Consider the following 13,036-nt stretch of genomic DNA (forward strand, 5'->3'; position numbering starts at 1 on the left):
ACCTAGCCTCCGTTGCCCTTCCTGTGATGCGGGAACATGTTTCTCTTGCCGGCCGGAATGATGTTAAGCTCTGTCAGTAGCAGGGGCTGGAGGCGCCCTGGGGAGGCCCTGGGGAGGCTTCCTGGTTCCAGCAGGCTTGGCCTCTCCTGACTCCTGCTGTGTTGGGCTGACATCCAGGACACTCACGGGAGGTCACCGCCCCGGTGGGTTCCCGGCAGGGAGAGCCACTGGACAAAGCCCTGTGCACGGCTGCCCGGCCAGTTCCAGGGGTGAAGCAGCAGGCTTCCCCGGAGTGGGTTCCACAAGGGCCCTCGCTCACTTACCATCAGCTTCCTGGTGACAGGTTCCCAGAGTTCCCAAGGCTCCAGAACCCCAGCGCCACTCGAGGACTCCAGCATGATTCCCTGCAGTTTCCATAGCGACTCCTACAGGCAGCTTTCCGGGGAATCTCTGCCTGATGGCCACACCCCAGCAACGCTGGACCGGCTCTGGTCTGAGCATCCTCAGGAGCCTCCCCTCATCTCAGTCTCTCCTGTGGGGTCTGAATCCTGGCCTCTGGGAGAATGTCCCATCTCAGTTTGGTCCTTCCTTGGGTGTTGTCCCTCAGCCCTAGAATGTTCTCTAGGCTATTCTTTTATCCCTTTTTAACTAATCCCCTGTAAAGCATCAACAATCCTTTATAATAAATCTTCCTGTTCAGACAACCCTGTATATCTGTTTCCTGATCGGACCCTGATCAACATCGCAGAGGTGTTGGTTAGTCACAGACCCACGGCTAACTTCATAGTTTTGCAGCCAGAGAAGCTCGTTGGCCGAGCCTAGGTCTGCGTCCTCTCCTACAGCTAAAGGCCACAGTCAGAGATGCCCACACTGTATGGACTGGGGACAGGAGCGGGCTGGTTCCCTAAGATGCACCGTGAGCAGTGGATTTCCGGGAGGCACCCAGAACACAGTCCATCTGTGTATGTGCTTCAGCAAAAAGAGGGCGAGAAAGACTTAATGAGAGTCCTGAAGCAAAAAGCAGGCATTTCAAGTCAGAAGAACACAGCTGACAAAAGCATTGTAGGTCCCACAGGGTAGAATCTAGACCGGAGGAGAGGCCTTTATTTAGACTCTAGAAGCACGGGTCCCAGAGTTTCCAAGAGAAGAGGGATGAAGACTGGGACCCAAACACAACAATCTTGCTAAAACAGCAAAGAGGCTACTTTGGCTCACCTAACTAAACAGGTCAGAATTAAGGCAAAATTTCAGCAAGACTTGATCCCTCAGCTCAGTACAGCGTTTTCTGTCATCTTTCTGCCTTGTTTTTCACAGTGCTGGCTTCCCCAGACCTTGGCCTCCCTCTTATTTTTTCAGAGGGCTGCTGACAGCTCCTGGGTTTCCTTGTCTGGAAAGAAACTGGGAGTGTCTCTGACCCAGATTCCTCTGCAGAAGTTCTGAGACTCCTTTTTTGTTTGACCAACCTTATTCACGAATCCATCCCGGAACCACTGACTACAAGCTGGGGCAAGGAAACATTAATTAGCTGAGCCTACATCCTACCTTTTGTGCCTAAAACCAAGAGCAGCACAATCTGGGATGGTGAGAAAGCACAGCACCCATGCTAGGAAGTCAACCAACAGATTCACCCACAGGACTTAACTACTCCTTCACCGAAACACACCACCTCAAGCAAACTTCTAACACCTCGGATGCTTAATTGTATTTGTCTTCACACAGACAATCCCTCCACTAGATTCTGGGCAGTTTCCCTCAGTGACAGGAATTGGTCCTTGTTTCTGATTTTACTGTCAGGGAATAAACTGTAGAAGCTTAATAAAAGTTGGGATGACTAAAAGGCCTTAAACATTATACATGACAAGAGAGTTCAAATTTTACCCTGTAAACCATGAAGCATTCTTGAAGGGTGTTGACAGAACAGAATCATATTTTAAGATGTTTTAAAACCAGCAATGTTGAAAAGAAAAAAAGAAAACTGTAAAACTGATATGGAAGTGATTATAATTGACCAAGCAATTGACTGCAAGACTAGTCTTAGCAAAGACGGCAGAAATGGAGAACAAAAGACTCTGAGAAATTTCAGAGGTGCAAAGAGACAGGCTTTGATGATGACTGTGAAGACTGATTTGTTGTTTAGTCACTTGGTCGTGTCTGATCTTTTGCGACTCCACGGACTGTAGCCTGCCAGGCCTCTCTGGAGTTTCCCAGGCAAGAATGCTGCACTGGGTTGCCATTTCCTTCTCCAGGGGATCTTTCTGACCCGGGGATCGAACCTACATCTTCTGCATGGGCAGGTGGGTTCTTTACCACTGAACCACTGGGCAAGCCCACAAAGGGTAGAGGGAAATTTTTAACCAATTCAGATTTCTAGCTCGGGTCACTAGGCAAGTTGACAAAATTAAAAAACAGAAAACAAGGAACAGATGTGTGGGAAAAGATAAAGAGTTTACTTATAAACTGTAGAACTCAATACTGGTTCATAAATACTCAATGAGAAGACATTTATTTATAAATAGCTCTAAGATTTTCCCAGCTTACCTCAAATTAGAGAGGTAAAATATTTGTTGATAATTATTAGTTCAGTGTATATTATACCAAGAACAGATGGCTCTAAAGTGACTAGCCTACAACATGACTTCTTCCACTTATGATGGCTTAGTGGGTTTCTTATTTTGCTATCTACAGGGCCTGCTGAATTTCCTTAGACAGCTGGCTGCATCAGTAAGAGAATGCAGTGATGGACAGTAGCCAAATCCACCGTGGCCATGTCTGAGCTAAGGACTGGAGTAGGGGATGAAGGGTTTTGTCTGCCTGCTGTTATGCTTTTCATAGCTGAGCAGGGCTGAGTTCAAACCCCTGACCACAAGCCTGCAGAAGAGACCTTGGCCATGGGCTTCCTGCCAACCAGCAATAATGGAATGAGGGTATCAAACATGCTGTCTGGGGCCCAGCTTTTCACTGCTCGTCTCTGCTGATCTTAAAAGGATGGGGTTTGGGACTCAGAACAGGGCTAGGGTTTATAGCACATACTTTAAATCAGGACAGACTGACTTTGAATTGCATTATCTACCACTGATTTTCCATGTGATCTTGAATTATTTTTTAAATCTTTTTTAAACCTTAGTTACCTTATCTGTAAAATGAGAATAAGTGGAAGTCACTCAGTCGTGCCCTACTCTTTGTGACCCCATGGACTATCCATGGCATTCTCCAGGCCAGAATACTGGAGTGGGTTGAAATGCCTTCCTCCAGAGGATCTTCCCAACCCAGGGATCAAACCCAGGTCTCTGACGTCTCCTACACTGGATGGCGGGTTCTTTACCACTAGTACCGCCTGGGAAGACCTATTCTAGTCAAGAGTAAACCTAATGGACTTCTCTGGTGGTCCAATGGTTAAGACTCTGTGCTCTCAATGCTGGGGACCCAGGCTTGATCCCTGGTCAGGGAAGGTCTCACATGCTACATGGTGTGGATCCCGCCCCACCCAAGAAAAATAAATCTAATGGTGGCATGATGATATGCTATGAAGGTCACAACTGTGTGATGTGATGTCACTCTGTCAGACCCCACTCCCTTAATACATACACAAATACCTTATTATGAAAGGCCATCTCCCCATCCCACTCCTCCCAGGAACTAGCATGGAATATGGCACACAGATGAAAATAGACAAGGATCTGGAGTCCCACAGGCTTGGTTTCAAATAAGTTTTCTGTAATTTGGGGGCTCATCTGAACATTGATGTCAATAATACATCTTCCCTCCAGGGCTAATGAGTTCAAGGAGGTTAAAGATTTCATCTGTGTTGTTCACTAGTATGACCCAAGCATTTCACCCAGTGCCTGGTATGAAGCAGGTAGTCAACCCATATCTGTTATAATAAATACTGGGTTGGCCAAAAAGTTCATTTGGGTTTTCTGTAAGATGTTTTGGAAAAAACAAAACAAAATTTTTGGCCAACCCAATAGTATTGAAGTTATTTGTATTTCATCTGCACCATTAAATCTAATTTTTTTTTTTCATTTTGTGTTCCTCCTTTATTAGCTAACTGATGACCTGAAGTTCAAGGCAAAAGCAACAGAATTGTCAGAGATGCAAGATTTCACTTGTCCCATAACAAAGCAATAGCTGTTTTGAGCCAGTTCTACTTTTCAGATGATCTTTGTTCCACACAGCACTATTTGAATTTCTGCTAGATAAATCTGAAAAGATGCTAGCATCTGCGCTAATAAAAGATTCCACATCAATATCCAAATTGCAGCTTCTCCAGAAATTTGGAATATCTGGCAATGCACAGCTACATTCTCACCAGGCAATAATGAACAGAGCATCTGTGCCCTTAGACAGGGTGGGCAGTGTTCCAAAGGGTCCCAGTCTCTACATCTCCCTACTGTATCTCTGACACTGCAGCTGATTTGCCAGCTATTGTCAATTTTGCTCTATTGGTTTTCTTACATCCAAATACTTCTCTTATTTACCTCCCAACTTCTGTAGGTAGTTGAGTTTGTCAGCCCTGTTCCGTAGTTTTAAAGGATTATTGAGAAAGGGGTGGTTTAATGAATACTTTTAAGCCTAGGATAGGAGTGGGGACCTAAATACAAGCTGAGGATCAGGTGGAAGAGGAGATAAGAGTCATTTCTCCTGCTAAGCCATATAGATACTCAACAGTGTGCTTTACATTTCATGACAAACATTTCCTCAATCTGTAAATACAGATTGAGGTATTATATCTCAACATTATAGCTGTCACCAGTGACACCATAAAAACGCTGACATGTTTGGAAGCTCCATGAATGTTAAAATGAATAACCTTGAGTGTTTTATAGTAGGGACATGTCTGGAAACATTGGTTGGGCGTGCGCTTCAGAACTGAATCTTAAGTTATTTCATGGACCAGTGGTATTTGAAGCAGCAGTCAGCGACCAAGAAGATGACAGAAAGCATTTGCTGCTGGAATAACCGCAGCCTTTAAAACGCCTCCGTCACGGTGCGCTTTCCCCAGTCTTTGTTTATGTAAGTCGGTGATTTGTGGGCTCAAGAATTTCAGGATTTATGGTCCTAGGAAAGGATGATGGGAAACAAGAAAACATAATCCTCTGCAGCTAACTTTAAAACATCTGGCTCATGCGGTGTGGAATAAATGAAAGAAATCTACCCAGAATTCAAAGAGAGAAAGAGGTGGGAGGGAGGGAGAGGGAAGGGAAGGAAGGGCATGGAAGAGCAGAGAAGAGGGGAGGAGGAGAGTGCACGAGGTGGACGGAAGGGAAGAAAGAGAAACTCAAGAAGCCAGGAGTTGCAGCCTCGCTTTTCTTCTATCCAAGTCATGAAAGGAGAAGACTGCAATCAGAAAAAAAAAAAAAAAAAAATGAGGAACTTCCCTGGGGTCCAGTGGTTAAGACTCCAAGCTTCCAGTGTGAGAGGCATGGGTTCCCTGGTCAGTAAATTAAGATCCTGCATGCTGTGTGGAGTGGCCAGAAAAAAGGCAGGGAAGGGGATGAAAAGGTGGAGGAGAAGGAGAGAAAGACGGAGAAGGAGGAGGAGAAAGTAATTAACTAGTTGAAATGTCAGGATTTCTATCTTTCCTCTGCTCCCTTATGGAGGCTAAATAAAAGCAGAAAAAGAAATCAAGACCCCCCCACCCCCAGAGAGTTTATAAGATTCTCTTACTGGGTGGAATATGCCAGCTCCTGTCATCCAATGAAATGACAGAAACCTGAATTCTGAAGGACTCATTCCTCACCTACAACAGCCCTGTAGTGAAGGCTGGCACCAGATAAAATGTACCTTTATTTTCAACCATTCTCCCTCACCTCACACCCAGACATACAGCCTCTTTTCTCCGGCCTCAGTCCCTTAGAGTCTAAAACTGCCCTAGAGAGATGCGGTGGGTTTTCTCAATGAACGAATAAGAAGGGAAGAAGGATTATCCGGGTTCATGGTTGTGGCTGTAGATCCAAGGTGCTTTCTCCTACACCATAAATAAAGTTGGTATTTTGGTGTTCATCTAATTAATTCATTTCTCTGTTCCTTATTCCTGAACTCAGAAATGCAAGAGAAAAAGAGCCATTTATTGTTCTGTAAAACTCCCAATTAGCGAATCAACTGGGAACCTTGAGAGTTTTAAGCACTGATATTCAGAGGCTGAAATAATCTATGAACTCCATGGAGATGCAAAGGTTACTGGTTCAGTCAGGGCGGGAAGATTAGCTTCAAGCTTCAGTGTTTCATAAATGCAAACCTTTCTGGTTTTTGATCTTGGTAATTTGTGGCAGTTTTCATGGTGATTATACAGCTATTTTTTTTTTAAACAGACATGAGCCGTGGGGGCCTCTGCAAATTACCCTGAACTGTTCTCATGGGCTCAGACTGCCTTTAGCAGGGATTATATCATTCAAATGCATAAATATTTCACAAGGACCTACTAAGTGCCAGGCACTGCTCTAAATCTTTGGAATCCCACCAGAGAACTAAGAATAGAGGACGATAAAGAGGATTAGGAATTCCAGGAGCTGGACTTCCCTGGTGGCTTAGTGGTAAAGAATCTGCCTATAACGCAGGAGATGCTGGAGACGTGTGAGAGACATGTAGGTTTGATCCCTGGGTCGAGAAAATTCTCTGGAGGAGGAAATGGCAACCCACTCCAGTATTCTTGCCTGGAAAATTCCACAGACAGAGGGACCTGGTTGGCTACAGTCCATGAGGTCACAAAGAATCAGGCACGACTGAGCAGGCACGAATATATATATATAAGGGGGATTAGGAATTCCAGGGGTTGGGGGAGGGTTTCTAAGGTAAAACAATGCCTCAGTCAGGCTAGTCCACAATGAAAAGATTATGTTAGAGTAATGACTTGTGGGAGGTGATGGATTGAGCCAGGTAGCTATGAGGGAAGGGGAATATTAACAGAAGAGCATTTCAGGCATAGAACATGGCTTAAAAAATAATGTACTGCAACGAAGCCTGTGAGGCCAGGACAGAGTGAGCAAAGAGGAGAGTGCTGGAGAGGTCAGGAAGGCGTGAAGGAGAAAAAATAATGCAGGGACCTGTTAGAACGGTGCAGGCTTGCCTGAGTGAGAGGGGAGGCCATTCCAGGGCTTTGTAATCTGAATTAACATTTGTAGAAATCCTTGTCTGAGGTGAGGGAGGAAGTACGGGGACCGGTTAGAAGGCTGCTGTATTTATTACATGTGAGAGATGATGGTGACTTGGACCAAGGTCATCAAAAGGGAGGTAGTATGGGATATTCAGTTTGGGGGTGTTTTTTATTAAACTGTAGTTGATTTACAGTGTTGTGCTAATTTCCGTTATACAGCAAAGCGACTCAGATATACATTCTTTTTTCATGTTCTTATATCATGGTTTATTGTGTGTGCTGTGTGTGTGCTAAGTCGCTTCAGTCGAGTCCAACTCTTTGCAGACCCATGAACTGTAGCCTGTCAGGCTCCTCTGTCCACGTGACTCTCCAGGCAAGAATACTGGAGTGGGTTGCCACGCCCTCCTCCGGGGGATCTTCCCAACCCAGGGGTCAAACCTGCATCTCAGTCTCCCACATTGGCAGGCAGGTTCTTTACCACCGAGAGCTTCCCCGGTGGCTCAGATGCTAAAGAATCTGCCTGAAATGTAGGAGATGGGGGTCCAATCCCTGAGTTGGGAAGATCCCCTGGAGAAGGGCATGGCAATCTACTCCAGTATTATTGCCTGGAGAATTCCATGGACAGAGGAGCCTGGTGGGCTACAAACAGGGTAGCAAAGAGTCGGACATTATGGTATTGCATAAATTACTGAATCTAGTCCCCTGTGCTATGCGCAGGTGGTCGTGTGTATACACCGTAGTGTGCGTATGCTAATCCCAAACTCCTAATTTATCCCCTCCCCTACTTTTCCCCTTTGGTGACCGTAACTTTGTTTTCTAAATCTGTGAGTCTCTTTCTGTCCCATAGATAGGTTCATCTATGTCATATTTTAGATTCCATGTACAAGTGGTATCATAAAGTCTTTGTCTTTCTCTTTCTGACTTTGCTGGTGTGTGTGGGAAGCCAGCTGTGCTGTCCTGCTGTGACAAAACCACAAACCAGTGTTACTGGATCCCAAGGAGGTGAATGTGATGAGGCGGGATTGCCTCTCCAGGGCACACACTTCTAAGAGACCACAAATGAATCACTTCACTTTTTAAAAAAAAATAATGAGATCATTCCGATTCCCTTTTTCATAGCTGATGCATCAGTCCACCCTCCAACTCACCCCCTGCCCCAATACAGGTCAGCATGTCCTTGTCTTCCCACCTGAGACCCCACCCCGGAATGAGCTTTGACTCAAATGCTGATCCTTCCAGGAGGCACCAGCCCCTTCTCCCTGGGGAAGTGACAGAAAGGTTTGCCTGATAACCATAACCACAGAGAGACAGTTTTGAGGAATTGGCTGCTGCTGAATAATGCATGGGCTGTGTTTGTGAAGCTAATTAACTGAATTCACTTAATCAAAAGATGGTGCTAGGAATCTTTCACTTTTAGAAAAGGCTGAAGGATTGAATAGGAAAATTATCCCTTAGCAGCAGGGCTCTGTTCTGTCACCAGAAAGTCATGTCAAACCTCTGAAGGTGCAGAATATATTTCTCCAATTGCTTTTTAGCTCTGTAATTACAAGAATCTAAAAACCTTGGTCTGACTTTTCAGTCTGTGACGGAGGAAAGCCACTGCCAGCACAGGCAAAGCTATTTCCACCATGCCCGTGGGGAGGAAGGGGATCGTGGCAGAGCAGGATGGGAAAGTGATATATTTTCCCACATCTTCAGCAGTGGCCTAGTTTGTCACTCATTTCATTTCCTAGTGTCAAATTCTAGCTGGTGTGTCGTGTGTTAGTCGTTCAGTCGTGTCCAACTCTTTGCGACCCCATGGACTGTAGCCCACCAGGCTCTTCTGTCCATGGGATTCTCCAGGCAAGGATACTAGATAGAGTGGGTTGCCATTTCCTTCTCCAGGAGATCTTCCTGACTCGGGGATTGAACCCAGGTCTCCTGCATTGCAGGTGATTCTCTGCCATCTGAGCCACCAGGGGACTCCCCAGTTCCACATGGAGGGGTTGTTTCACTGATTTTGAAGCCTTGCAAGGCCACCTTCGAATAGAAACGGGGTCCTATTTCAGCTAAACTCTGGAGAGCTCGGCAAAAGAGGTGATTTCTGTTTTCCTCCCTGCGTGTGCGTTGCTCATCGTTCTCTGCCGCGTCAATGCATTAATAAGACAAGGTGCTGTGTTGAGTCTGTCTTTCAACATCACTCAAACGCCATCCATGAGGCTTTGTTTCTTCTCTAATTTTTGTGTGGAATTTGTTTTTGCTGCTGTTATGTTACATTTGTTTGGGTTTTTTTCCCCAGTTTAATTTCAAGGTTGTTTTTCCCCCCCGAACAATCCATCATCCAATGTTTGTATTTATCTAAAAATAACTCACATCTCTCAATAGCTGATTAGTCTAGTGACAGTTGACTTTAAGATACAGTACATATACGCAACTTTTCATCCTGAAATTCAAAACTATGCTTGATAGCTAATGATGGAATCCACAGCTCTGCAGGGAGAGGAAACCTGCTGGTTTGTCCCCAGGCCTTCTTCCCCAGAGTTGTCCCACTTGACTACCTGAAAATTCTCTAGAGGGCAATTCAAATGCTTGGGAGAGTGCTCGGGCCTGGTGCACTGGGAAGACCCAGAGGAATCGGGTAGAGAGGGAGGTGGGAGGGGGGATCGGGATGGGGAATACATGTAAATCCATGGCTGATTCATGTCAATGTATGACAAAACCCACTACAATATTGTAAAGTAATTAGCCTCCAACTAATAAAAATAAATGGAAAATAAATAAATAAATAAAAATAAAATATAGTATTTAAAAAAAACAAAAGCAAATGCTTGGGAGACATTTCTGGAGAGCCCTAAGGGGGCCCTTGAGCTCAGCCCACCCCAGCTTGAGCAACAAGTGACCTCCATCTCCAGGAGCTATGGATTTCCCCTGCTTTTGTTACCAAAGGCTGTGAGCAATCAGCCAGCTATGCTGGCCCCAGCCCCGGGTGGATTCAACAAAAGACAGATGTGTGTCATGTGGCCATGCCCTCTGCGTGCCACAGACCAGAACTGCCCCAAAGTGTGGCCACTACACACTTCTGTTCTCAGAAGTCGGCGTGAATGGAAGATTACACGGACGTGCACTAGAGAGGATACAAAGCGCGGATCAGGGGTGGAACACTCATCACAGCAGCGTTTGCGCAGGGTGACGGCAGCTGCATCTGACAAGGTCATCGGAGAGGAGGGATGATGTTCTTGCTCTTACCGTGGCCCACACAAGGGCAACCTGATGGGTGTCATCAACCTGTATGATGTCAGAGGCTGGGCAAGATGCCCACAGTCAGTAAAACTGAAAAAAGAAAGAAAAAGAGAGGAAGAGAACATTAATTAAAAACCTCTAAAATCTTACTGAGTGAAGTACATTAGAGAAAGACAAATATACAGTATCACTTACACGTGGAATCTAAAAAAAGGGCACAAATGAACTTATTTACAAAACAGAAGTAGAGTCACAGATGCAGAAAACAAACTAATGGCTTCCAAAGGACAAAGGAAAGGAGACTGGGGCTAACATATACACACTCCTACATGTAAGAGGGGAGTGAGAGTGAACGCCGCTCAGCTGTGTCCGACTCTCTGCGACCCCACGGGGTATGCAGTCCGTGGGATTCTCCAGGCCAGAATACTTCTCCAGGGGATCTTCCCCACCCAGGGACCAAACCCTGATCTTCCCACATTGCAGGTGGATTCTTTACCAGCTGAGCACCAGGGAAGCCCAAGAATACTTGAGTCAGTAGCCTGTCCCTTCTCCAGGGGATCTTCCCAACCCAGGAATCGAACTGGGGTCTCCCGCAGGTGGGGGGATTCTTCACCAACTGAGCACCAGGGAAGCCACACACGTAAAACAGGTAACTAGTAAGGACCTACTGTGGAGCATGGGGAACTCTACTCAATACACTGTAATGATTTACATGGGAAGGGCATCTAAAAGAGTGGGTATTTGTGTGTGTGTGACTGACTCACTTCATTGGACACTTGAAACTAACGCCACATTGTAAATCAACTACACTCCAGTCAATTTCTTTTTAATTAAAAAAAAATTCACTAATACAATATATCCCTTCCAATTCTCCACCTCCTTGGAGAGCTAGGCTAGGGCCTCTGGGAGACATGGTTAACATCTGATTGATGCAGATGGAATTGGGGATAGTAGACTCCTGGGCTTCTGGTGGAAGCAGAGACAAGACCCTGTGAGGCAAGCCAGGGGCCAGGGAGTAAAGTTTAAAGAGGTACTCACTCCCAGGTGCTGGCCGAGGAAGACAGAATAAATATCTCAAGCAGCACTTTTTAGAAAATGAACTGGGGCACCAAGCAGGAAAGGAACGATGAATAAAATAAAAGGATTCATGCCATACATGCAGCAGACGGAAACACAGAGTTCCTGTCCTCTAGGTTGCAGGGCTCTATCCACTTGGGTTTGACTTACTCGGAATCCACAGTATTATTTTATGCTGGTTGTTGTAGCAACATGCTATTCATATTATCTCTGCATTTTTTCTACGTTCTGACTTAGCTGAAATAACTGTGGCTGTGGGGGTAGGACAGACTGGATTCCAGTTTTACCACTATACAAATTTATGCAACTTTGGGGACATCCCTGGTGGTCCAGTGGTTAAGACTCTGTGCTCCTAATGTAGGGGACTCGGGCTTGATCTCTGGTCGGGAGACTAGATTCTGCATGCATGCTGCAACTAAGTCCATATCCTACAACTAAAGTCTGCACACCACAACTAAACATCCCATATACCACAACAAAGAGCCAGTGCAGTCAAAATAAAATAAATATTTTTAAAACTCACCAAATGTGTCCAACTTTGAAGAAATTATCTGCCACCCCTGAGTCACAGATCCTTATCTGTAAAACAGGGTAATTGCTGAAATTAAATGAGATAATTTATATGCGTTTACTTACGCATTCATTCGGCAAAGTGTGTGGGCTTAGTCGCTCAGTTGTGTCTGACTCTTGAGACCCCATGGACCGTAGCCCGCCAGGCTCCTTATCCTTGGGATTTCCCGGGAAAGACTACTGCAGTGGGTTGACATTTCCTTCTCCAGGGGATCTTTCTGACCCAGGGATTGAACCCCAGGTCTTCTGCATTGCAGGCAGACTCTTAACTGACTGAGCTACGAGGGAAGCCCAAATGCCTAGCTATGCCACGGTTTATAACAAGGGCATGGAGAAAACCAAGATGGCCCTAGGCTTTAATCTAGTGAAGGAAACATACATAAGCACTGTCTTTGGAATAGATTAGACATCAGTGAACATCTGCTCAAGTACTGGTTGTCCAGAGATGGAGTAGATGCTGATATTTGAGGTTCCCTGTTTCTAAGTGTAGGGGTGCTAGAATCAGTTTATATAAGGGGTTATTTCTTGACTCATAGGTTTCATCTTTCCCCCAGTAGATTACTTTAGCTTTACACCGCACCAGGCAGACATTAGAGCTCATTGAGTGGATAATACTCATTTCAGAAATTCTCTTACACAAAAGACGGCAGTGAGTCACACTTTCAAAAGTGCCTGAAGATGAATTTATGCCCCATGACAGTCATAATGGTTCATTCAGAGAAGTTATACAGTCTGTTGGGTAAACAATGCAAGTTGTATAAATCTCATGGATGCCGTGTTTACACAATAGACCATTATGACTCCAGAGGTGCTCAAACAATCTGGTACAAGAGCATGTTATAAATGATGCCAATACAGTGCAGGTTTAAGTTAATCAAGGAAGCAGCCCCAAGAGGGCTGGTTTGTCAGGGAAGCCTAAAGAAGATAAAATGAAAAAAAACAGGTGTCTCTGGTAAAAGTTTATATTAGTTATGCCTCTTGGCTGCCAAATCACTGGAGTTTATCTAAACTTCCTTTAATTTAAAAAAAAATGAGGAAGGGGAGAATTATCTCTTAAAAATATCCAGGGGTGCTTCA

The 13,036-nt window shown here is 45.1% G+C and overlaps 1 long non-coding RNA gene across 1 annotated transcript in view; it reads right to left on the bottom strand.

The window, feature by feature from the left end:
* Window positions 1-13,036, bottom strand: part of LOC139031288 (uncharacterized) — a 53,189-nt gene that overhangs the window by 20,581 nt on the left and 19,572 nt on the right. The window contains exon 2 of the long non-coding RNA XR_011483771.1: window positions 10,319-10,402. This is a non-coding gene — a long non-coding RNA (uncharacterized lncRNA). The remainder of the gene's footprint in view (window positions 1-10,318; window positions 10,403-13,036) is intronic.

This window comes from Odocoileus virginianus, chromosome 26 (genome assembly GCF_023699985.2).
Source record: "Odocoileus virginianus isolate 20LAN1187 ecotype Illinois chromosome 26, Ovbor_1.2, whole genome shotgun sequence".
Taxonomy (NCBI): Eukaryota; Metazoa; Chordata; class Mammalia; order Artiodactyla; family Cervidae; genus Odocoileus; species Odocoileus virginianus.